Source organism: Pongo pygmaeus, chromosome 3 (genome assembly GCF_028885625.2).
Source record: "Pongo pygmaeus isolate AG05252 chromosome 3, NHGRI_mPonPyg2-v2.0_pri, whole genome shotgun sequence".
Taxonomy (NCBI): domain Eukaryota; kingdom Metazoa; phylum Chordata; class Mammalia; order Primates; family Hominidae; genus Pongo; species Pongo pygmaeus.
The window spans coordinates 154,974,055-154,998,254 of NC_072376.2; positions in this window are offsets into that span (position 1 = coordinate 154,974,055).

Here is a 24,200-nt window from a genome sequence, read left to right on the forward strand (position 1 = left end):
TAACACAGGCAGAAGACTCTTCTGATTGGCATGTAGCCCAGACAAAGTGAGACAAGGTGTTCACACATACATGTACATAAGCTAGTCTCCCAAACGAGGGAACATGGGTGACATCCATTTGCCAAAGAGAATTAGGTTCCAATCCTTGAGGATTAACTCCTTCAGTAAAAGATGAGGAATGCACCATTTGGCAAGTTGGGCATTGCTGGATAATAGCTTTAGCTTCTTTCCAGGTAATGTTTACCTACATTTGAGACCAGAGGCATTAACATGGGCTAAATTGTGAAAGGGTCTAGCATTAGATATTACAGTAGCAACTAGGCAATCAGCCATTTGATTCCCTTCACTTAAAGGTCCTGGAAGAGGTGTATGAGCCCTAATGTGAGTGATGTAAAAAGGGTGCATTCTACTCCTAACTGCTGTTTGCAATTGGGTAAATAAAGTCATCAGTTGTTGATCTGTATGAAATCATAACTGAGCATTTTCAATTAATTGTGTGGAATGAAGCACATATGAAGAATCAGAAATCACATTAACAGGCATATTAAAAGCAGTCAATACCTCAATTACAGCTACAAGTTCCTCTTTTTGAGCTGAAGTATAGGGCATCTGAAAATCTTTACCTTTTGTTCCAGAATGAGAAGCTTTACTATTACTAGGCCCATCTGTGAAGACATTTTCAGCACCTTCAATTGTTTTAAATTTAGTTATTTTAGGGAGAATCCAATTAGTTAATTTCAAAAATTGAAATAATTTCATTTTAGGAAAATGATTACCGAGAATATCCACAAAGTCAGCTAAATGGGTTTGCCAAGTAAGACTATTTATAAAAGCTTGCTCTATTTGTGTCTTCATGAGAGGTACAATAATTTTTCCAGGATCATATCCATGTAATTTAACAATCCAAGTTCTCCCACTTCCTATCATAGTAGCGATTTGATCCAAATAAGGAGTTAGAGTCTGTGAATTAGTATATGGAAGAAAAAGCCATTCTACCAAGTCCTGCTCTTGGACAATAACACCCATAGGTGAATGCTGAGTTGAAAAAATTAGCAAATCTAGAGTCTTCTCTGGATCTATTCTATTTATTTGAGCCTTATGCACTTGCTTCTCAATCAGCTGTAACTCTGCGTCAGCCTCCTTTGTTAATTGCTGAGGGCTAGTGAGATTAGGATCTCCTCTAAGGATAGAAAATAGATTACTCATGGCATAGGTAGGAATGCCTAGTGCAGGTCATATCCACTTAATGTCCCCTAGTAATTTTTGAAAGTCATTCAATATTTTCAATTGATCCCTATGTAGGGTTACTTTCTAGGGCACAATGGTAGTGTCATTTACTAAGGTCCCTAAGTAGGAGTAAAGAGTAATAGTCTGAATTTTGTCAGGAGCTATAATTAAACCAGCATGAGAAATCAAATTTTGCAAGTGATCATAACATTGGAATAATATTTCTCGAGTGGGTGCAGCACAAATTATGTCGTCCATATAATGAATAATGTAACACTGAAAATTTTTTACAAGTAGGTTCAGTTGCTTGCCCTACATAAGTCTGGCAAATTGTTGGGCTGTTTAACATGCCTATGGCAACACTTTCCAATGAAAACACTTAGGAGGCTGCAGGTTGTTTACTGCAGGAATTGTAAATGCAAACTGTTCAGTCTTGCTCAGCTAAGGTGATAGTAAAGAAACAGTCTTTTAAATCTATGACTATTAAGGGCCAATTTTTTGGAATCATAGCAGGAGAAGGCAATCCTGTCTACAATGTCCCCATAGGTTGTATAACTGAATTAATGGCTCTTATGTCAGTTAACATTCTCCATTTACCTGATTTTTTCTTAATCATGAAAACTAGAGAATTCCAAGGGGAAAATGTTGGAGATATGTGTCCTTTTCCTAATTGTTCAGTAACTAAGTCCTCTAAAGCTTCCAGTTTCTCTTTATTTAGTGGACATTGTTCTATCCAAATTGGCTTATCTGTTAACCATTTTAAAGATATAGGTTCTGGAGGCTTAACAATCACCATCATCAAAAATGATATCTTAAACCTTGGTGGGAACTTTGTCTTCCCACTTGAAGTGGTTCCTTCAAACCTTGAAAATTTTTTCCTAGTCCCATACCAGAGACATACCCCATTTCAGGCATCATATGTTGACTTTGAGGGCTATATAATTGCTCTGGAATTAGAACTTGTGCTCCCCATTGTTGTGATAAATCTCTCCCCCATAAATTTAAAGGTGCAGAAGTTATAATTGGTTGAATAGTCCTAGGTTGTCCATTGGGCCCTTCACAATGCAAAATATAACCACTTTGATATACTTCAGGGGCCTTACTAATTCCAACTATGTTAAATTGAGTGGATTGAATTGGCCACAGAGATGGCCAGTGCTGTAGAGAAATGATTGAAATGTCCACTCCTGTATTGACCAAACCTTTAAATTTCTTTCCCTGAATAGTTATTTAACAGGTAGGACATTTATCAGTAATTTGATTCACCCGGTAAGCTTCTTTGCCTTGTTTATTTGTGCTTCCAAATCCTCCTGTTCATTTAATTTCACTTTTCCCCATTTCCACATATAGCACAATCAGGAGCTGTGCTATACGCTCTCCTGGTTCTGCTTTCCAGGGAACAGAAGTAGATATAACAATGTGAATTTTTCCATTGTAATCTGAATCAATGACTCCTGTTTGTACTTGCACTCCTTTTAAATTTAAACTAGACCTACCTGGAAGTAATCCTATCATCCCTGCTGGTGACATCTGACTGGCGACAGCAACATTTTTTAACAGTCCCATTACAAAAGGAGAACCTGGTCCATATTGATTAATAGCTTATATAAAATCTTTGAGTACTTTAAAAGGAAAACTCCCAAATGTGGCTATAATATTTCCCTGTTGCTCAGGTGGGTGTATTCTAACAGGGAACTGCCAAGCCTCTAAATCACCCTCCCTTCTAGCTTGGTGGATTCCTCCCTGACTAGAACTGAAAGTGGTCACTCGAGACACTGTGCAAACAGCCATGGGGCCAACTACTTTTTGCCCAGTGTCCTTCAGAAAAGAAAGATCTGGAAGGTCAGGACACTCTTTTTCTTCAAAATAAGGAGGGGGTGCAGAAGGGTAGGGATGAACCTCTTCCTCCTTTGCCACTTTAGCTTTAGCTGGCAAACAAACCTGCTGTGTTACCTCTTCTGTTACTTCATTATACTTTTCTTCTTCCTCCTCATCAGTGTGAAAAAGTTCCAAAGTGGATCGAACCAGAGCCCACACTTGTCTGATTGTTACCCTGATGCTTCTGAGCTCCCCTTCTTACTCACCACAGGGATTGCTTAAGAGTACTCGGGTGTCCTCCAGCTTTGTTTCACATTCTCCAACCATTGCTCTGGTGACCCTTTGACCTGGGTTTGAGCGCCACATATGGGCATGACTTGCCGAGACCCGCTCAGTTGTGGAGACCCTAATCCAGCAGTGCTAGAGGAATTAAAGACACACCCACAGAAATATAGAGTGTGGAGTGGGAAATCAGGGGGCTGACAGCCTTCTGAGCTGAGAGCCATGAACAGAGATTTACCCACATATTTATTGACAGCAAGCCAGTGATAAGCATTGTTTCTATAGATTATAGAATAGCTAAAAGCATTCCTTATGGGAAACAAAGGGATGGGCCGAAACAAAGGGATGGGCTCTGGCTAGTTATCTGCAGCAAGAATATATCCTTGAGGTACAGATGGCTCATGCTATTGTTTGTGGCTTAGGAACACCTTAAGCAGTTTTCAGCCCTGGGTGGGCCAGGTGTTTCTTGTCCTCATTCCGGTTAACCCACAACCTTCAGCGTGGGCATCATGGCCTTTAGGAACATGTCACAGTGCTGCAGAGATTTTATTTATGGCCAGGCTTGGGGGCCTGTTCCCAAAAGAAACTAAATTTTGAATGGAATTACCATTAATATATATTGGGGTTTTTTGGGAATAAAATATCATAGGTGAATTAAAATTAATAGATAATAAAATTTAATAATAAAAATTAAATTTATGTAAAATATGAAGGAATAAACATTCCTTTTTCTAATATACTTCTTCATAAAAGGAAAAAAGTAGACTAAGATTATTATGTTATCAAATATTTAAAGATAAAATGTTTGTACACTGATAGTCATTGGGTATTCACTAAAACACTTTTCAAAAGCTTCATAATACAAACGTTAGAATGGTAAACTGTGTTTTTCTGGAAATAGATGACTAAAGTTATGTAGACATATGTAGGCCTAGCAATGACGATTTTTATAACCTTAGTACAGTTGGATCTTGAATACCATGGTGGTTAGGGGCATTGACTTCCTGTGCACCTGAAAATCCATATATATATAATATAAATATATACACACAATATATATTATATATAATATATTATATTATACTATATTATATATAATATATTATATTATACTATATTATATATAATATATTATATTATACTATATTATATATATTATATAATATTATATAATATATAATATATAATATATAGTATATAGTATATATATATTCTATAATGGAAATTAGACATTTTGCATAAAAATCAGCTCTCTGAACTTTAACTCAAGAAGGAAAAGAGAAATCCACCAAAATCAGAAAAAAAGCCCCAAACCCTGGGGAGGAGATGCAGGCAAATAGCCCCCTTGACAGCATCTGGCTGATAAAAGTGAGTAAAGTTCCAGTACATGTGAGAGGCAGAGAGCCTCCCTATGTGACTCACCTTTCCACTGGGGATCTGAGCAACCCAGGCTGAGGGAGAACACTTTGTTTCTCCCAAGCCCCAGGACTATTTTGGGGAGAGGCTTGGAGGTCTGAGAGGGAAAGAGAGTGAGAAAAGCTGCAGGCATTTCCCCTGAACCCTCAGGACTAAGAGCAGGATGCCATTCTGAATCCAGGTTAATACAGTCAGCCATTCTTTGGTGACCTGGCAGCATGGCCCTGCAGGCATTTCAATCTTAGACTAGAGATTGGAGCACTTGCTCTGGAGTGGAGTAGGGGCCTCCACAACCAGAATTATAAAGAGCTACTCAGCAGCAGTCACTGAGTTCTTCCCCATCGCAGGCCTGGGTTGGGGAGAGGGCTGCTACAGCCTGGGTGATTTGAAGCCAGGGCCACCTTGGTGACCTGGAACTGGTCTAAGTGAGTCATTGCTGGGTGTCCCAGCCTGCTCCCCTGATATTATGGTACACCAGGGCCCCCTCCTCTCTGTGCCTAGGAAGATCTCCAAGCATTTGGAGCACTCATTCACATTGACTAGCAATGTGAGACACCCCATCCTTCTTGTGCAGAGTCCTCTCCGGGCCATGCCCAAGCATATTCCCAGGTATTCAGAGCACCCATTCTCCTGGATCAGCTTGCCCCATCCCACTCTCCTTGTGCAGAGATCCTGGTTCAGGGAGTCTCTCTCCACTTTATGTTTAGGCAAGTCTCTAGGCATTCAGAGCAACTGCTCACCTGGTTCAGCAGTTCCACCATACCTGCCCTGGATATAGATTGTGATGCAGCAGGGCCCTCTCTTTTGCATGCTTAGACTGATCTCCAGGTAGTCAAAGTACCTGCTCACCCAGATTGGTAGCTTGAGCCACTGTACCCTTTTTGTGCAGAGATCCTGGAGCAGAGATTGTGGTGCAGCAGCACCCTCTGCACTACCCACTCAGGCAGACCTCCAGGTACCTGGGGAACGCACTCTCCTAGATTGAGAGTTTAGGCTGGCCTTTCTAATCTTCTCAGAGAACTTGGAGCTGAGAAGATTTATCAGTTCAATGCCTAGGCACACCTCTGGGTGCTTGGAGGCCACCCACTAGATTCTTCTTCAGCACTAGTGCTTGTGCCTGTCATCAAGGGTCCTTCAGGTGGGCATGCCTAGTCTGGACTTGCCCATCATAGTCCTCACTCCCCAGGGCTGAACAGGGAGCTCAAACCACTGTGCAATCCATAGATCAGTCCATTGCCTGAGGCAACAGAGAGCTTCTCTCAGTAAACAAGGCTCAGGTATATACCCAGCCATATTAGCCCCATCCAGTTCTTATCCATAAACACCATCTACTGGCTTGTAGGTTGGACTGCACAGATAAGCATAAAACCCACCAAAAGAAGTGCAAAAGCAAAAAGACATTACCCAACATTCTCTATAGTCACACCCCCTAGGGAGGGGGAAAAGGGAAAGAAAAAGAGACAGAAAACCACTAATTTTATAAAGAAAGAAAGTAAAAGAAAAAATCCTACCTGTACAAAAATAATTACAAAAATCAGAAGTGCCAGAATCTCCACATAAGAAGAAACCAACACAAGAATTATGGCACCATAAAAATTCTGAGTGTAGTGACACCATGAAAGGTCACACTAGCTCTCCCGCAGTGGTCCCTAACTAAAATGGATACTAAGACATGAGAGATAAAGAATTCAAATCTTTTTTTTCATATGATTGTTGCCACCTGTATGTCTCCTTTTGAAAAGTGTCCATTCATTTCCTTTGCCCATTTTTTTAATGGGGTTGTTGTGTGTGTGTGTTTTTTTTTTTTTTTTTTGTAAATTTGTTTAAATTCCTTATAGATGCTGGATATCAGACCTTTGTCAGATGTGTAGTTTGCAAAAATTTTCTCCCATTCTCTAGGTTGTCTGTTTACTCTATTGATAGTTTCTTTTGCTGTGAAGAAGCCCTTTAGTTTAATTAGACCCTGTTTGTCAATTTTTGCTTTTATCGCAATTGCTTTTGGCATCTTTACCATGAAATCTTTTCCTGTGCCTATGTCCTGAATGGTATTGCCTAGTTTGTCTTCCTGGGTTTTTATAGTTTGGGATTTTATATTTAAGTCTTTCATCCATCTTAAGTTAATTTTTGTAGATGGTATAAGAAGGGGGTCCAGTTTTAATATTCTGCATACAGCTAGTCAGTTATCCTAGCACCATTTATTGAATAGGAAATCCTTTCCTCATTGCTTGTTTTTGTCAGGTTTGTTGAAGGTCAGATAGTTGTAGTCTTATTTTGCAGTTCTGCATTTTGTTCCATTGGTCTATGTGTCTGTTTTTGTACCAGTACCATGCTGCTTTGGTTACTGTAGCCCTGTAACATAGTTTGAAGTCAGGTAGAGTGATGCCTCCAGCTTTGTTCTTTTTGATTAGGATTGTTTTGGCTATTTGAGCTCATTTTTGGTGCCATATGAATTTTAAAATGGATTTTTCTATCTCTGTGAAGAATGTCAATGGAAGTTTAATGGGAATAGCATTGAATCTCTACATTGCTTGAGCAGTATGGTCATTTTAACAATATTGATTCTTTCTATCCATGAGCATGGAATGTTTTTCCATTTGTTTGTGTCATCTCTGATTTCTTTGAGTAGTGGTTTGTAGTTTTCCTTGTAGAGATCTTTCACCTCCCTTGCAAGTTGTATTCCTAGGTATTTTATTCTTTTTGTGGCATTTGTGAATGGGAGTTCGTTCCTGATTTGGCTCTCGGCTTTACTGTTGTCAGTGTATAGGAATGCTAATTATTTTTTTCACACTGATTTTGTATGCTGAGATTTTGCTGGGGTTGTTTATTAGCTTTAAGAAGCTTTTGGGTTGAGACAATGGGGTTCTTTAGATATAGGATCATATCATCTACAAACTGAGATAGTTTGACTTTCTCTCTTCCTATTTGAATGCTCTTTATTTCTTTCTCCTGTCTGATTGCCCTGACCAGAACTTCCAATACTATGTTGAATAGGACTGGTGAGAGAGAGGGCATCCTTGTCTTGTGCCAATTTTCAAGGGGAATGCTTCCAGCTTTTGTCCATTCAGTATGATGTTGGCTGCAGGTTTGTCATAGACGGTTCTTCATATTTGAGGTATGTTCCTTTAATATCTACTTTACTGAGAGTTTTGAACATGAATGAATGATGAATTTTATTGAAATAATTTTCTGTATCTATTGAGATAATCATGTAATTTTTGTTTTCAATTCTGTTTATGTGATGAATCACCTTTATTGCTTTGCATATGTTGAACCAACCTTGAATCCCAAAGATGAAGTCTACTGGACTATGGTGAATAAGCTTTTTGATGTGCTGCTGGATTTGCTTTGCCAGCACCTTGTTAAGGATTTTTGCATTGATGTTCATCAAGGATATTGGCCTAAAGCATTCCTTTTTTATTGTATCTCTACCAGGTTTTGATATCAGGATGATGCCGGCCTCACAGAATGAGTAAGAAAGGAGTGCCTCCTCCTCAATTTTTTGGGAGTAGTTTCTGTAGGAATGATTCCAGTTCTTCTTTGTACATTTGGCAGAATTCAGCTGTAAATCCCTCTGGTCCTGGGCTTTTTTTTTGTTTGGTAGACTATTTATTACTGCCTTAATTTCAGAATTCATTATTAGTCTGTTCAGGGATTTAATTTCTTCCTGGTTCAGTCTTTGGAGGGTGTATGTGTTCATGAATTTATTCATTTCTTTTAGATTTTCTAGTTTATGTGCATAGCGGTGTTCATAATATTCCCTGATGGTTGTTTGTATTTCTGTGGGATCAGTGGTAGTATCCCCTTTGTTGTTTCTGATTGTGTTTATTTAATCTTTTCTTTTTTTATTTGTTAGTCTAGCTAGCAGTCTATTTCCTTAGTTTCTTAAAAAAAAAAAAAAAAAAAAAAAAAAAAAACCGCTCCTGGATTCGTTGATCTTTTGAATGGTTTTTTCATGTCTCTGTCTCCTTCAGATCACAGTTAACCTCTGATTTTCATTATTTCTTGTCTTCTGCTGGCTTTAGAATTTTTTTGCTCTTGGTTCTCTAGATTTTATAGTTGTGATGTTAGGTCATTAATGAGCTCTTTCTAATGTTTTATGTTTTATGTGGGCATTTGGTACTGTAAATTTCCTTCTTAACAACATCACTTATCATTAGAAAAATGCAAATCAAAACCACAATGAGATACTATCTAACATCAGTCAGAATGGCTAGTATTAAAAGTCAATAAATAACAGATGCTAGCAAATTTGTGGAGAAAAAGGATTGCTGGTGGGAGTGTAAATTAGTTCAACCATTGTGGAAGACAGTGTGGCAATTTCTCAAAGACCTAAAGACAGATATACCATTTGACTTATCACTCTCATTACTGGGTATATCTGAAAGGAATATAAATTATTCTATTCTAAAGACACATGCATGTGTATGTTCACTGCAGCACTATTCACAATAGCAAATGTGGAATCAACTGAAATGCTCATCATTGATAGACTGGATAAAGAAAATGTGGTATATATACCATGGGATACTATACAGCCATTAAAAAATAATGAGATCATGTCCTTTGCAGGAACGTGGATGGAGCTAGAGGCCATTATCCTTAGCAAACTAACACAGGAACAGAAAACCAAATACTACATGTCCTCACTTATAAGTGGGAGGTAAATAATGAGACTACATGGACAGATAGAACAGAAAAACACACACTGGGCCTATTGAAGGGTGGAGGGTGGCAGGAGGGAGAGGATCAGGCAAAATAATTAATGAGTACTGGGCTTAATACTTGGGTGATACAATAATCTGTACAACAAACCCCCATGATACAAGTTTACCTATGTAGCAAACCTGCACATGTACTCTGAACTAAAAAAAAGAAGTAAATGATTGTATGCCCTTGAAGTTATATTGTTGTCTGTTTTAATTCAATTGTTATAACTTAAAAAAATAAGAATTTGAAGCACAGATTACAAGGAAGCTTGACAAGATCCAAAACAATGTTGAAAATCAACACAAAGAGATTTCTTTCCATTTTTTTTTTTTTTTTTGAGACTGAGTCTTGCTCTGTCACCCAAGCTGGAGTGCAATGAGATGATCTCAACTCACTGCAACCTCTGCCTCCCAGGTTCAAGCAATTCTCCTGCCTCAGTCTCTTGAGTTGCTCAGATTAAAGGCACCCACCATCACATCCAGCTAATTTTTGTATTTTTAGCAGAGACGTTATCACCATGTTGGTCAAGCTAGTATCGAACTCGTGACCTCAGGTGATCCACCTGCTTCGGCCTCCCAAAGTGCTGGGATTACAGATGTGAGCCACCATGCATGGCCTAACACAAAGAAATTTCTAAAGCTAATCAAGAAATGAATGAAGAGGTGAAGATATTTAAAAGAAATCAGTTAGATTTTATGGAATTGAAAAACTCATTTAAGGAACTTCAAAATTCAATTAGAAGCTTTCTGAATAGACTGGACCAAATAGAAGAAAATAATTTCAAAACTCAAAAACTGGTCTTTCCAACTAGCCCAGTCAGACAAAACTAAGAAAAAAAAATATAAAAAAAGAAGAAATTCTTCAAGAAACATTGGATTATATAAAGCAAACAAACCTATGAATTATTGTCATTTCTGAAAGAGAAGAAGAAAAAGTAAACAACCTGAAAAATATGTTTGAGGAAATAATTCAAGAGAATTTTTCTAATTTTGTTAGGGAAGTAAACATTCAGATACAAGAAATATTATACAAGACAAACATCACCAAGGCATATAGTCACCAGATTGTCCAAGGTTAACACAAAAGAAAAATTCTTAAAGATAGCTAGAGAAAAAGGCCAGATCATGTACAAAGGGAACCCCATCAGGCTAACAGCATACTTCTCAACAGCAAACTTACAATCCAAGTAACCTTACAATCAAAGAGACTGAAAGCCTATTTTCAGCATTCTTTTTTTTTTTTTCTAAAATAACAATATAAAATGTAGTACAATAAAATAATAAGCCAGTAACATAGTTGTTTATTATCAAGTATGTACTGTACATAATTGTATATGCTAGACTTTTATACAGCTGGCAGGACAGTAGGTTTATTTATACCAGTACCTCCACAAACATGTGAGTAATGCTTTGCACTTGACCTTCTGTCAGCTATGACATCCCTAGGTTGCAGGAATTTTTCAACTTCATTATAATCTTTTTTTTCTTTTTCTTTTATTATTATTATTATTATTATTATTATTATTATTATACTTTAGGTTTTATGGTACATGTGCGCAATGTGCAGGTAAGTTACATATGTATACATGTGCCATGCTGGTGCACTGCACCCACCAACTCGTCATCTAGCATTAGGTATATCTCCCAGTGCTATCCCTCCCCCCTCCCCTGACCCCATGACAGTCCCCGAAGTGTGATGTTCCCCTTCCTGTGTCCATGTGTTCTCATTGTTCAATTCCCACCTATGAGTGAGAATATGCGGTGTTTGGTTTTTTGTTCTTGCGATAGTTTACTGAGAATGATGATTTCCAATTTCATCCATGTCCCTACAAAGGACGTGAACTCATCATTTTTTATGGCTGCATAGTATTCCATGGTGTATATGTGCCACATTTTCTTAATCCAGTCTATCATTGTTGGACATTTGGGTTGGTTCCAAGTCTTTGCTATTGTGAATAATGCCGCAATAAGCATACGTGTGCATGTGTCTTTATAGCAGCATGATTTATAGTCCTTTGGGTATATACCCAGTAATGGGATGGCTGGGTCGAATGGAATTTCTAGTTCTAGATCCCTGAGGAATCGCCACACTGACTTCCACAAGGGTTGAACAAGTTTACAGTCCCTCCAACAGTGTAAAAGTGTTCCTATTTCTCCACATCCTCTCCAGCACCTGTTGTTTCCTGACTTTTTAATGATTACCATTCTAACTGGTGTGAGATGGTATCTCATTGTGGTTTGGATTTGCATTTCTCTAATGGCCAGTGATGGTGAGCATTTTTTCATGTGTTTTTTGGCTGCATAAATGTCTTCTTTTGAGAAGTGTCTGTTCATGTCCTTTGCCCACTTTTTGATGGGGTTGTTTGTTTTTTTCTTGTAAATTTGTTGGAGTTCACTGTAGATTCTGGATATTAGCCCTTTGTCAGATGAGTAGGTTGCGAAAATTTTCTCCCATTTTGTAGGTTGCCTGTTCACTCTGATGGTAGTTTCCTTTGCTGTGCAGAAGCTCTTTAGTTTAATTAGATCCCATTTGTCAATTTTGGCTTTTGTTGCCATTGCTTTTGGTGTTTTAGACATGAAGTCCTTGCCCATGCCTATGTCCTGAATGGTAATGCCTAGGTTTTCTTCTAGGGTTTTTATGGTTTTAGGTCTAACATTTAAGTCTTTAATCCATCTTGAATTGATTTTTGTATAAGGTGTAAGGAAGGGATCCAGTTTCAGCTTTCTACATATGGCTAGCCAGTTTTCCCAGCACCATTTATTAAATAGGGAATCCTTTCCCCATTTCTTGTTTTTCTCAGATTTGTCAAAGATCAGATAGTTGTAGATATGTGGCATTATTTCTGACTGCTCTGTTCTGTTCCATTGATCTATATCTCTGTTTTGGTACCAGTACCATGCTGTTTTGGTTACTGTAGCCTTGTAGTATAGTTTGAAGTCAGATAGTGTGATGCCTCCAGCTTTGTTCTTTTGGCTTAGGATTGACTTGGTGATGCGGGCTCTTTTTTGGTTCCATATGAACTTTAAAGTAGTTTTTTCCAATTCTGTGAAGAAAGTCATTGGTAGCTTGATGGGGATGGCATTGAATCTGTAAATTACCTTGGGAAGGATGGCCATTTTCATGATATTGATTCTTCTTACCCATGAGCATGGAATGTTCTTCCATTTGTTTGTATCCTCTTTTATTTCCTTGAGCAGTGGTTTGTAGTTCTCCTTGAAGAGGTCCTTCACATCCCTTGTAAGTTGGATTCCTAGGTATTTTATTCTCTTTGAAGCAATTGTGAATGGGAGTTCACTCATGATTTGGCTCTCTGTTTGTCTGTTGTTGATGTATAAGAAATAAACGTAATCCAGCATATAAACAGAACCAAAGACAAAAACCACATGATTATCTCAACAGATGCAGAAAAGGCCTTTGACAAAATTCAACAGCCCTTCATGCTAAAAACTCTCAATAAATTAGGTATTGATGGGTCGTATCTCAAAATAATAAGAGCTATTTATGACAAACCCACAGCCAATATCATACTGAATGGGCAAAAACTGGAAGCATTCCCTTTGAAAACTGGCACAAGACAGGGATGCCCTCTCTCACCACTTCTATTCAACATAGTGTTGGAAGTTCTGGCCAGGGCAATTAGGCTGGAGAAGGAAATAAAGGGTATTCAATTAGGAAAAGAGGAAGTCAAATTGTCCCTGTTTGCAGATGACATGATAGTATATCTAGAAAACTCCATTGTCTCAGCCCAAAATCTCCTTAAGCTGATAAGCAACCTCAGCAAAGTCTCAGGATACAAAATCAATGTACAAAAATCACAAGCATTCTTATACAGCATTCTTAAATAAAAAAAAATCTAACCAAGAATTTCATATCCCATCTTCATAAAAGAACTAAAGCTTGTCCAGAGAAGCAGGCACAAAGGGAATTTGTTACCACTAGACCAGCCTTAAGAGAGATCTTTAAGGGATTTCTAAGCATAGAAACAAGAGAATGATACATGCTACCACAAAAACCCAATTAAGTACATAGCTCACAGACCCTGCAAAGCAACCAAACAATAGAAACTACAAAGCAACCAGCCAACAAGTTCATAATAGGATGAAACCTCATATATCAATACTAACCTTGAATGTAAATGGTTTAAATGCCCCACTTAAAAGGCACAGAGTTGGAAGTTTTGTGTGTGTGTGTGTGTGTGTGTGTGTGTGGGTGTGTGTATGTGTATTCATATATATAAAGACCCTTTCATCTGTTACCTTCAAGAAACCATTTCACATAGCCTCAAAATAAAAGGTTGGGGAAGGAGCTATCATGCAAATGGAATACAAAAAGGAGCAAAGGTCACTCTTCTTATATCAGATAAAACAGACTTTAGATAGTAAAAAAGGATAAGAAGGAAATTACATAATGATAAAGCATTTAATTTACTAAGAAGACTTAGCTATCCTAAACATATATACAACCAACATTGGAGGACTCAGATTCATACAACAGCAACTTCTAGATCTATGAAAAGACTCAAACACACTATAATAGTGGAAAACTTCAACACCCAACTGACAGCATTAGGCAGATCATCAAGGCAGAAAACTAACATAGAAATTATGTTCTTAATTTCAACACTTGAACCAACTGAAACTAATGGAAATCTACAGAATACTCCACCCATCAACCACAGAATATACATTATTCTCATCTACACACAGAAGGTACTCCAAGATTGACCACATTTTCATCCATAAAGCAAGTTTTAATAAATTAAAAAAATTTAAATCATACTAACCATACTCTCAGACCACAAAGGAATAAACATAGCCATCAATACAAAGAAAATCTCCCCAAACTACACAATTATCTGGAAATTAAACAACTTGCTCCTGAATAACTTTTGGGTAAACAACAATATGAAGTCAGAAAAAAAAATATTTGAAATAAAAGAAAACAGAGACACACATAGCAAAATCTCTAGGATGCAGATAAGGAGTGTTCAGAGGAAAATTTATGGCACCAATTCTCTATTTCAAAAAGTTAAAAAGATTTCAAATTAACAATATAACACTACACTTAAAGGAACTAGAAAAGAAAGAACAAACAAATCCTAAAGCTAGCAGAAGAAAATAAATAAGTAATATCAGAGCATAACTGAATAAAATTGAGACACAAAACTCCATGGAAAGAATCAATAAAACCAAAAGTTGATTTTCTGAAAAGATAAAGAAAATTGATAGACTGATAGCTAGATGAACAAAGAAAAAATAGTGAAGATCCAAATAGGCACAATCAGAAATGACAAAGGGTGTTACAACCGATGGCACAGAAACACAAAAAAATCCTTAGAGAATGTTATAAACACTTCTAAGCACTCTGATATCATGTGGATGTTTGTTCCTGCTAAATCCCATGTTGAAATGGAATCCTCAGCAGGTAGGGCCTGGTGGGAGATGATTAGGTCATGGGGGCAAATCCCTCATGAACAGCTTAGTGCTGTCTTTGTGATGAGTGTGTTCTCACTCTGAGTTCATGTGAAATCTCATTGTTTAAAAGAGTGTGGCACCTCCTGCTCTCTCTTGCTTCCACTCTCACCATAAGATATGATGGCTCCCCCTTCTCCTTTAACCATGGTTGAAAGCTCCCTGAGGCCTCACCAGAAGCGAAGCAGATGCTGGCATATGCTTTCCATACATTCTGCAGAACTATAAGCCAATTAATTCTCTTTCTTTCTTTATAAATCACCCACCTCAGATATTTCTTTAGAGCAAAGCAAGGATGGACTAAGACACACACAAAATAGAAAATCTAGAGGAAATATATAAATTTCTGGAATTTATAATTTCCTGGAAACACACAACCTCTGAAGATTGACTCAGAAAGAAACTGAAGCCCTGAACAGACCAATATTAAGTTCCAAAACTGAACCAGTAGTAAAAAACTTACCAACCAAAAAAAAAAAACTTCAGACCATATGGATTTACAGCTGAATTCTGTCAGGCATACAAAGAACTGCTAGTACCAATTCTGCTGAAACTATTCCAAAAAATTTAGGGGAAGGGACTACTCCCTAACCCATTCTAGGAAGTCAGAATCACCCTAACACCAAAACCTGGCAAAGTTGCAGTAAAAAAAGGAAACTATAGGCCAATATCCCCCAAAATCCCTGAAGGACTTAGACACAAAAATCATCAATAAAATAGTAGCAAATCAAACCCAGCAGGGCGTCAAAAAGTTAATTCACCACTATCAAGTAGGTTTCTTTCTTCTTATGTAAAGTTGGCTCAACATGCAGAAATCATTAAATGAGATTCACCACATAAAGAGAATTCAAAACATAAACCATATGATAGTCTCAATAGATGCAGAAAAAAGCCTTTGATAAAATCCGACATTCTTTCATGATAAAAACCCTCAAGAAACTAGGAAAGAACATACCTCAAAATACTGAGAGCCATCTATGACAAACTCACAGACAACATCATACTGGATGGGCAAAGGTGAACGGGCATTTCTTTTGATAATTGGAACAAGATAAGGATGCCCATTCTCCCCACTCATATTCAACATAGTCCTTGAAGTCCTAGCCAGAGCAATCAGACAAAAGAAAGAAAGAAAGGGCATCCAGATAGGAAAAAAGAAGGAAAACTATCTATCTTCAGTGATAACATGACTCTATACTGATAAAAACCCCAAAGGCTCCTGGAACTGATAAATGACTTCAGTGAAGTTATAGGATACAAAATCAATGTAAAAATATCAGTGGCATTTCTATATACCAATAACATTCAAACTGAGAGCAAAATCAAGAATGCAATCTCATTTAAAATAGTCACATACACACACACAAAATATTTAGGAATACATCTAACCAAGGAAGTGAAAGAACTCTACAAGCAGAACTGCAAAACACTACTAACAGAAATTGTAGATGACACAAACAAATGAAAATATGCTCATGGATAGGAAGAATCAAAATCATTAAAAAGGTCTATACTGCCCAAATTGATCTACAAATTTAATACTATTTCATCAAACTGGCAACGTCATTTTTCACATAAATAGAAAATCTATTCTAAAATTCATATGGAACCAAAAAAGAGCCTGAATAACCAAGGCAGTCCTAAGCAAAAAGAACAAAGCTGGAGGCATCACATTACTTGACGTCAAACTATATAATAAGGCTGCAGTAACCCAAACAGCATAGTACTGCTACAAAAACAGACACATAGTCCAATGGAACAGAATAGAGGGCTCAGAAATAAAGTCACATTCCTACAGCCATCTGATCTTTGAGGAAGTTGACAAAAATAAGAAATAGAGAAAGGAATTCCTATTCAATTAATGGTGCTGGGATAGCTGGTGAGCTATACATAGCAGAATGAAACTGGACCCCTACTTTTTACCATTTACAAAAACTAACTTAAGATGCATTAAACATTTAAATGTAAGACCTCAAATGATAAGAATCCTAGAAGTAAACCTAGGAAACACCATTCTGGACATTGGCCTTGGAAAAGAATTTGTGTCTAAATACTGAAAAGCAATTGCAACAAAATAAAAAATTGACAAGTGGGACCCATTTAAACTAAAGAGCTTCTGCACAGCAAAAGAAACTATCAAGGGAGTAAACAGACAACCTGCAGAATGGGAGAAAATATTTGCAAAGTATTATTGGATAAAGGTCTAATATTCAGAATCTATAAGGAGCTTAAACAATTCAACAAGCAAAATCAAATAATTCCATTAAAAAGTATACACAAGACATGAACAGACAGTTCTCAAGCAAAGACATACTATTAATAGCAGCATGAAACATAAAAAAAAGGCTTAACATCTCTAATCATCAGAGAAATGCAAATCAAAACTATAATGAGATATCATCTCACACCAGTCAGAGTGGCTATTATTAAAAAGTCAAAAAACAAAAACAAACAGATGCTAGGGAGGTTGTAGAGAAAAGGTAATGCTTGTAAACTGCTGGTGAGAATATAAACTAGTTCACCCACTAAGGAAAGCAGTTTGGAGATTTCTTAAAGAACTTAAAGAGAACTGTCATTAGACTTCAGGAATCCCATTACTGGATATATATCAATGAAAACAAATCATTCTACCAAAAAGATGTATATATTTGCATATTCATTGCAGCACTATTCATAATAGTAATGACATGGAATCATCCTAGGTGCCCATTAATATAGATTGGATTAAGAAAATATGCCACATACACGGCATGGAATACTGTGCAGCCATAGAAAAGAATTATGTCATGTCCTTGTCAGCAAACTGGATGCAGGGTGATGCTATTATCTTAAGTGAATTAACTCAGAAACATAAAACCAAATACCACATATTCTCACTTATAAATGGGAGCTAAACATTGTGTACTCGTGGACATAAAAATGGCAACAACAGAAACTGGGGACTACTAGAGAGAGGAAGGAGGAAGTGGATAAGGTTTGAAAACTAACTGTTGGGTCCTATGTTCATTATCTGGGTGATGGAATCATTCACATCCCAAACCTTAGCATCAGGTGACATGTAATGAACTTGCACATGCACCACTTGAATCTAAAATAAAAGTTGAAACTATGAAAAAAATGAATAAAGAACCATTAGCTGATAAAATACCCAACCAATCAAAGAAACAAACAAAAGCAACAAAAATGAAAATCCATGTATAACTTTTGACTCCCTAAAACTTGTTACTAATGGCCAACTGTTGACAGAAAGCTTTACTGATAATATAAACAACTGATTAATAAATATTTTGTATGTTATGTATATTAGAGACTTTATTTTTACCAAAAAGTATGCTAGAGAGAAGAAAATGTTATTAAGAAATTCAAGGAAGACAAAATATATTTACTATTCATTAAGTGAAACTGGATCATTATAAAGGTTTTCATCCTCATTGTCTAGGTGCCAAGTAGGCTGAGGAGAAGGAAAAAGTGGAGGAGTTGGTTTTGCTGTCTCTTGCACTTCTAAAGTACAAGAGGCAGAAGAGGTGGAAGAGGGGGAAGGGGAAGCCGGATAGGCAGGCACACTTGATGTAACTTTACAGAAATGCATTGTTTTCTGTCTGACAAATTTGCTTTTCTATTTCTCTAAAAATGTTTCCATACAGCACCATTCATTTTACCACCATTTATTTTTGTTTCAGGGTCCATATCATAGAAGGGTTCATGTCATAGAAGGTGTCAAAATAAGTGTTGAATCATTGCAGTCCTTTTGCCAGATTGTCTAATGCCAATTTGTTTTCCCACACTGCTGCTTCTATGTCTTCTTCCTAATCCTTGGGCATTGGTTCACAATCACTCATTTACATCAAGTCGTCTTGTGTTAATTCATCTGGTGTGGTGTCTATTAGCTCTTGAATTTATCCAAGATCCATATCTTGAAAACTTTTGTCACCCACAATTTTTGCCACATCCACAGTCTCTTTCATGATTTTCTTTATTATCTCTGTCATAAATCCTGTGAAGTCATATACAACATCTGGGCACAGTTTTCTTCAGCAGGAATTTATTGTTTCAGGCTTGATGGCTTTCACAACTTTCCTATAACAGTGAAGACATCTTCAATGGTATAATTCTTCCAGACTTTCATGATGTTGTCTCTATTTGGGTTCTCTTCCATAGTGTTGATATATTTTTCCATAGAGTACTGTGTATAATAAGCCTTAAAGATCCTTATTAACCACTGATCCAGAGATTGAATTAGAAATGTTGTTTTTGGGGGTAGGCAGACAACTTCACCTACCTTTGTTGTTGAACTCATGGGGTTCTGGGTGGCCAGGGCCATTGTCCAATATCAAAAGAATTGTAAATGTCAGTCTCTTAGTGGCAAGGTATTTTCTGACTTCAGGGACAAATCATCAAGGGATCTGTTACTTTTGCACCAACCTAATATTTCTATTTCTATTAGGTTGGTGCAAAAGTAACAGATCAATTGATAATTTGCACCATCAAATTACTTTTGCACCAATCTAATATTTCAGAAAAATCCCTTTTAATGAAATATAATATTTAAAAGGGCTTTCCTTGTGTAGGTTTTCTTATTTGTACAACTCAAAAGATTGGCAGCTTGTGTTTGTCTTTTCCTTTTAAGGCTGAAGAGTTTGCAGGTTTATAGAGAAGAGCAGTCCTGATTATAAATCTGACTGAATTTACACAAAACAATGGAGTTAACCCAAGTCTTTCTGTCTTAAATCCTAGCACTTGCTTCTCTTTCTTACAACTAAAAAATGTATTTTGTGGAAATTTTTGTAGAATTGGGCACATTTGTCTACATTAAAAATCTGTTCAGGCAGAGATCCTTTCTCCTTGATGATTTTCTTAATGGCATCTGGGAACTTTTCTGCTGTCTCTTGGTTGGCAGCAGCTGCTTCTCCTGTTATCTTGACATTTTTTGAGTCAAACCTCTCTTTAAAATTATCAAACTATCCTTTGCTGGTATTAAGTTCTCCAGCTTTAGATCCTTCACCTTACTTTTGCTTTACTTTGTTATACAGTAACTTTGCTTTTTGTTGAATTATATTAAAGTCCATAGTTATGCCTTTCTTACAGAAATACTGCACCCACATAAAATACGCATGTTCAATATATGATACAAAGGTATTTCAGCCAAAGGGCAAGGTTTTTGTGCCTGCTGACATAGCTGCAGCAATAATTTCAAAAATTTTCTTTCCTCTTTTTTTTTTTTAACAGCAGTCTTTATGCTGGATGCATTAATCTTGAAATGGTGGAAAACCACAACTACAGACCTCAATCCATGGTACATATGCAGCAATTCAATTTTTATTGTAATGTCATGACTTTTCTTTGATTATTGGGAGCACTTCAAGCATCATTAGTGTCACTTTGCATGGGTCCCATGGTGTTATTCAACGTTTATGGTATTGCACTAAATGTGAAGAAAAAAACACAAGAACTGTGGGAGATTACTTTTTACTGAAATATGCAATTTGGTGGAGATACTAACTGCTCATATAGAGATAATTATCATCACAGGGTATTTCAAGCAGACACAACACTCGAGCTCACCCCAATAGCAACAGGAGGTGGCTTGAAATTATTATAGTAGTTCATTATATAGTATGGTTAATCTTATGCAGTTATAATTTTACAGAAATGACATGCTTAACTTTTTCTTAATTTTTTCAATATTTTGACACTACACAGTTTATTTGCAAGTGTTTTCAAATCATTACAAATCTCAAACAAATTTCTACATATTTACTAAAAAAAATCCATATGTAAGTGGATCTGTGCAGTTCAACCTGTGTTGTTCAAAGGTCAATTGTATAGTTTTTCTTATAATAAGCAAAGTATAAACGAAGAGAACTCTAGGCCAATTCATTCTGATGTAAATAAACTATTGGATACAAGGTTTCTAAGAAAATGTTTTAATAGCACATATTTTTCATTTGTTTTTTACAAACATCAGTATCCTTCAGATGTGCTATTGAGAAATGTTTTCAAATTTAGCCAGTGTTACCAAACATCTTTTAATAAGATTGATCCCAGAATATTCTAGTTATGGTACAACTCAGCCCTTTATTGGAAAGACAAATTTGCTCAACTTACTAGCTTGATCATTAGCATGAGCACAGAGAAGGCAGAAACAGAAAATTACATCTCTCATTCATTGGAGATTCAAAAAGCTGTGTACTATTCACCACCTTTCTCTTAATATCAAATTAATTACATATTTTTATTTTTTCTTCCAGCATTCTTACAGTTTCACCATTTCTTGCATTTCTAAAGCTAGAAGTTTATTCTCAGTCTTGGCATTTCCCTATTTGAACTATATATGAAAACCCAAATTTAGTTTCTTCATTTCCTCTGCAAACATAAGTTCATTTAGTCTTCAAATAATTGTAAGGTAGTCTTCAAATAAGAGTAAGGTAGATATAAGAATGTTACAACACAGATTTAGAAATCAGTAATTCACCTGAAGTAGTAAGAAATTTTGGACGTGAATCACATCCGGCTAACTCCAAAGCTATACACTTTCTGTCATGTAACAGTAAGTTTACTAGCATTGCAATTGCTGTTGCCAAAGTCTTAGATATGCTCCCTGTTAATTATATTAGAATTCTGCCCACACAGATGGACAGAGGATGAGAATATTTGAGTTGTGTTTTTAATTAAGATACTCATTACATTTATTGAGCTTTAAATGTATATATGTGTGTATATACATATGTGTGTGTATATATATATATTTTTTTTTCTCTTTTTCTTTTTTTTGAGATGAAGTCTCACTCTGTTGCCCAGACTGGAGTGCAGTGGCATGATCTTGGCTCATTGCAACCTCCGCCTCCCAGGTTCAAGCAATTCCCCTGCCTTAGCCTCCCAAGTAGCTGGGAGTATAGACGCGTGTCACCATGCTTGGCTGGTTTTTTATATTTTTAGTAGAGACGGGGTTTCACCGTGTTAGCCAGGATGGTCTCGATCTCCTGACCTTGTGATCCACCCTCCTCGGACTCCCAAAGTGCTGGGATGACAGGCATGAGCCACCACGCCCGGATGATTATATTTTATAAAAAAGCAAAACTGCAGTGTTTCTTGGGAGGAAGCAGCGCCATTATAGCTATTTATATCCTCTTGGCCTCTTACAGATCTAAGAAGTTTAGATGAAAATATTTATGTTTATTGAAGAAATTTACTTTCATCTCAAATATTTCAAAATTTCCAAATATAACCTATCCTTTAATTATATTTTATAGCTTTTGCTGTTATTGTCATTGTTGTTTGTTTTTTATTTTTATTTTTTAGGCAGGGCCTCACTTTGTCACCCAGGCTAGAGTGCAGTGAGTGCCGATCCTCCTGCCTCAGCCCTGCCAAGTAGCTAGGACTACAGGCATATGGTACTATTCCTGGCTAATTTTTTTGTCTTTTTTGTAGAGGAGGTTTCACTATGTTACCAAGGCTGGTCTCAAACTCCTGAGCTCAAGCAATCCATCTACCTTGGCCTCCCAAAGCGCTGGGATTACAGGTATGAGCCACCGTGCCTGGCCATATTTTATAATTCTGATAGTCTTGTGGACTGTTAAGCTCAACACATTCATTTCTACCAGCCAATGGAAACAGAGAATGGTCATAAAATTGAGAAAACAGTATTTAAACTGTGGTAAGAATGGATTCCATTTTTATGATTTTGTACCCTCATTAAATCAGAAATAAGAAAATGCTTGCATAATGGTATCATTTCTTCTAAAGCCAATTATCCTGGCCTTCAAAACAAGTTGTAAGAATGTCAATGCTTGAGACATTTTCGAAATTGTTATTACTTGTTTATGTTTTTCTTTTTTAAAAAATAATTGCCATAAATTGTGACAGGCTGCCTTTTCAACCCTTTTCATTTAAATGCTCATTAACTCATTTGGGATAATTAAAATGTTCCCAATGAGAAAGTCAGCTTTTTACGTGAAGCATACAATCTTGTTTTTGAAATTCCAGAAAAATGCTTAGGGAACACCAATTGCAACTTAACATTTGTCCTGTGGCTTTAAGGGAAGAAAGCAGTTTCTGTTAAATAAAAACTTTAATTCTTTTGACCCAGCACACCGTTGGTCTCCTACCCTAAATTTGTCTCTATGATTTAATATTTTGCCTTCTTAGCAAATATTTTGAAACAAGTAGTAAAAGAGATAATTTTTGTTAAAATACTTTCATGAAAATGATTAAACGTGATTTGGAAAAAGAAGAAACTAATCTGTGTAGTTTAAAAGGACAAGGTGGCTTTTGTATGATTATAAAGTTTTAACAGTTTAAATTGAGAGAACATTTGTCAAAAAGCCAACATTCAGAACACTTAAACATTTCTTATTAACTCTGGTTAACCCTATTAACTCTTTCAATGGAAATAAAAACAACATACGTATTCTCACACAAAGCCAAGAAAAATGAGACATCCTAGTGTTTTGAATGTATCGATGCCTTAAACCTTCTACATAATTGAAAACAATTAGGTCTATATAAAAAAGTCCTTGTCATATGAAAATTTGGCTGGAAACTAATGAAATAATCTGTGCATTGTATAACTACTTAACATTTTTATTTGATTAGGTGACTAATCAGATGAATTAGAGAGATAATAAAATTGGCTTTAAAATTTTACATTAACATATGCCCTGAAGTCTTTCTTAAATGTCTATTGTGGTATAAAATATGTCTATTGAAAGAAAAGATACTAAATAGGCAATTTAATCTTTAAAATATATGTAGTTTGACTGAAAAACAAAAACAAAAATCTGTGGCCTAGAAATGAATGTGTGATACATAAGTCTGGAGAGATTACCAGGTGACAGACAATTTCTGCTTTAGAGATGGATATTGTTACAAAAAAGCTACAAGCATACATTTTAGCAAATAAATTATGTCGTGCACTAAATGGCAACTTCATTTTGGGCACTGAGACTGAGCATGATGTTCTCTACACACTTTGAGCCCTAGTGCTGCCTAATAAAAGCAAGCAATGAAGAATAGACTTCCTTTGTAATACATGCATTGATTAAACTGGGCTGGAGGAGAGATGATGCAACTGAAAATATGGTGGAATGATTAGCTGAGTATAAGTAACATAAAGAAATCTGGGATTCACTACAGATTAAATGTTAATATGTGCATAGGCTGTTCGATACTGTTCTAAAAACAAGCAAAGTAATAGTGAATGTAGTGGAATAGAGTTTATAAGGAAACTTACAAGGTTTCATAAAAGGGTGATACCGAAGGCCAACTCAAATTTAGAATAAA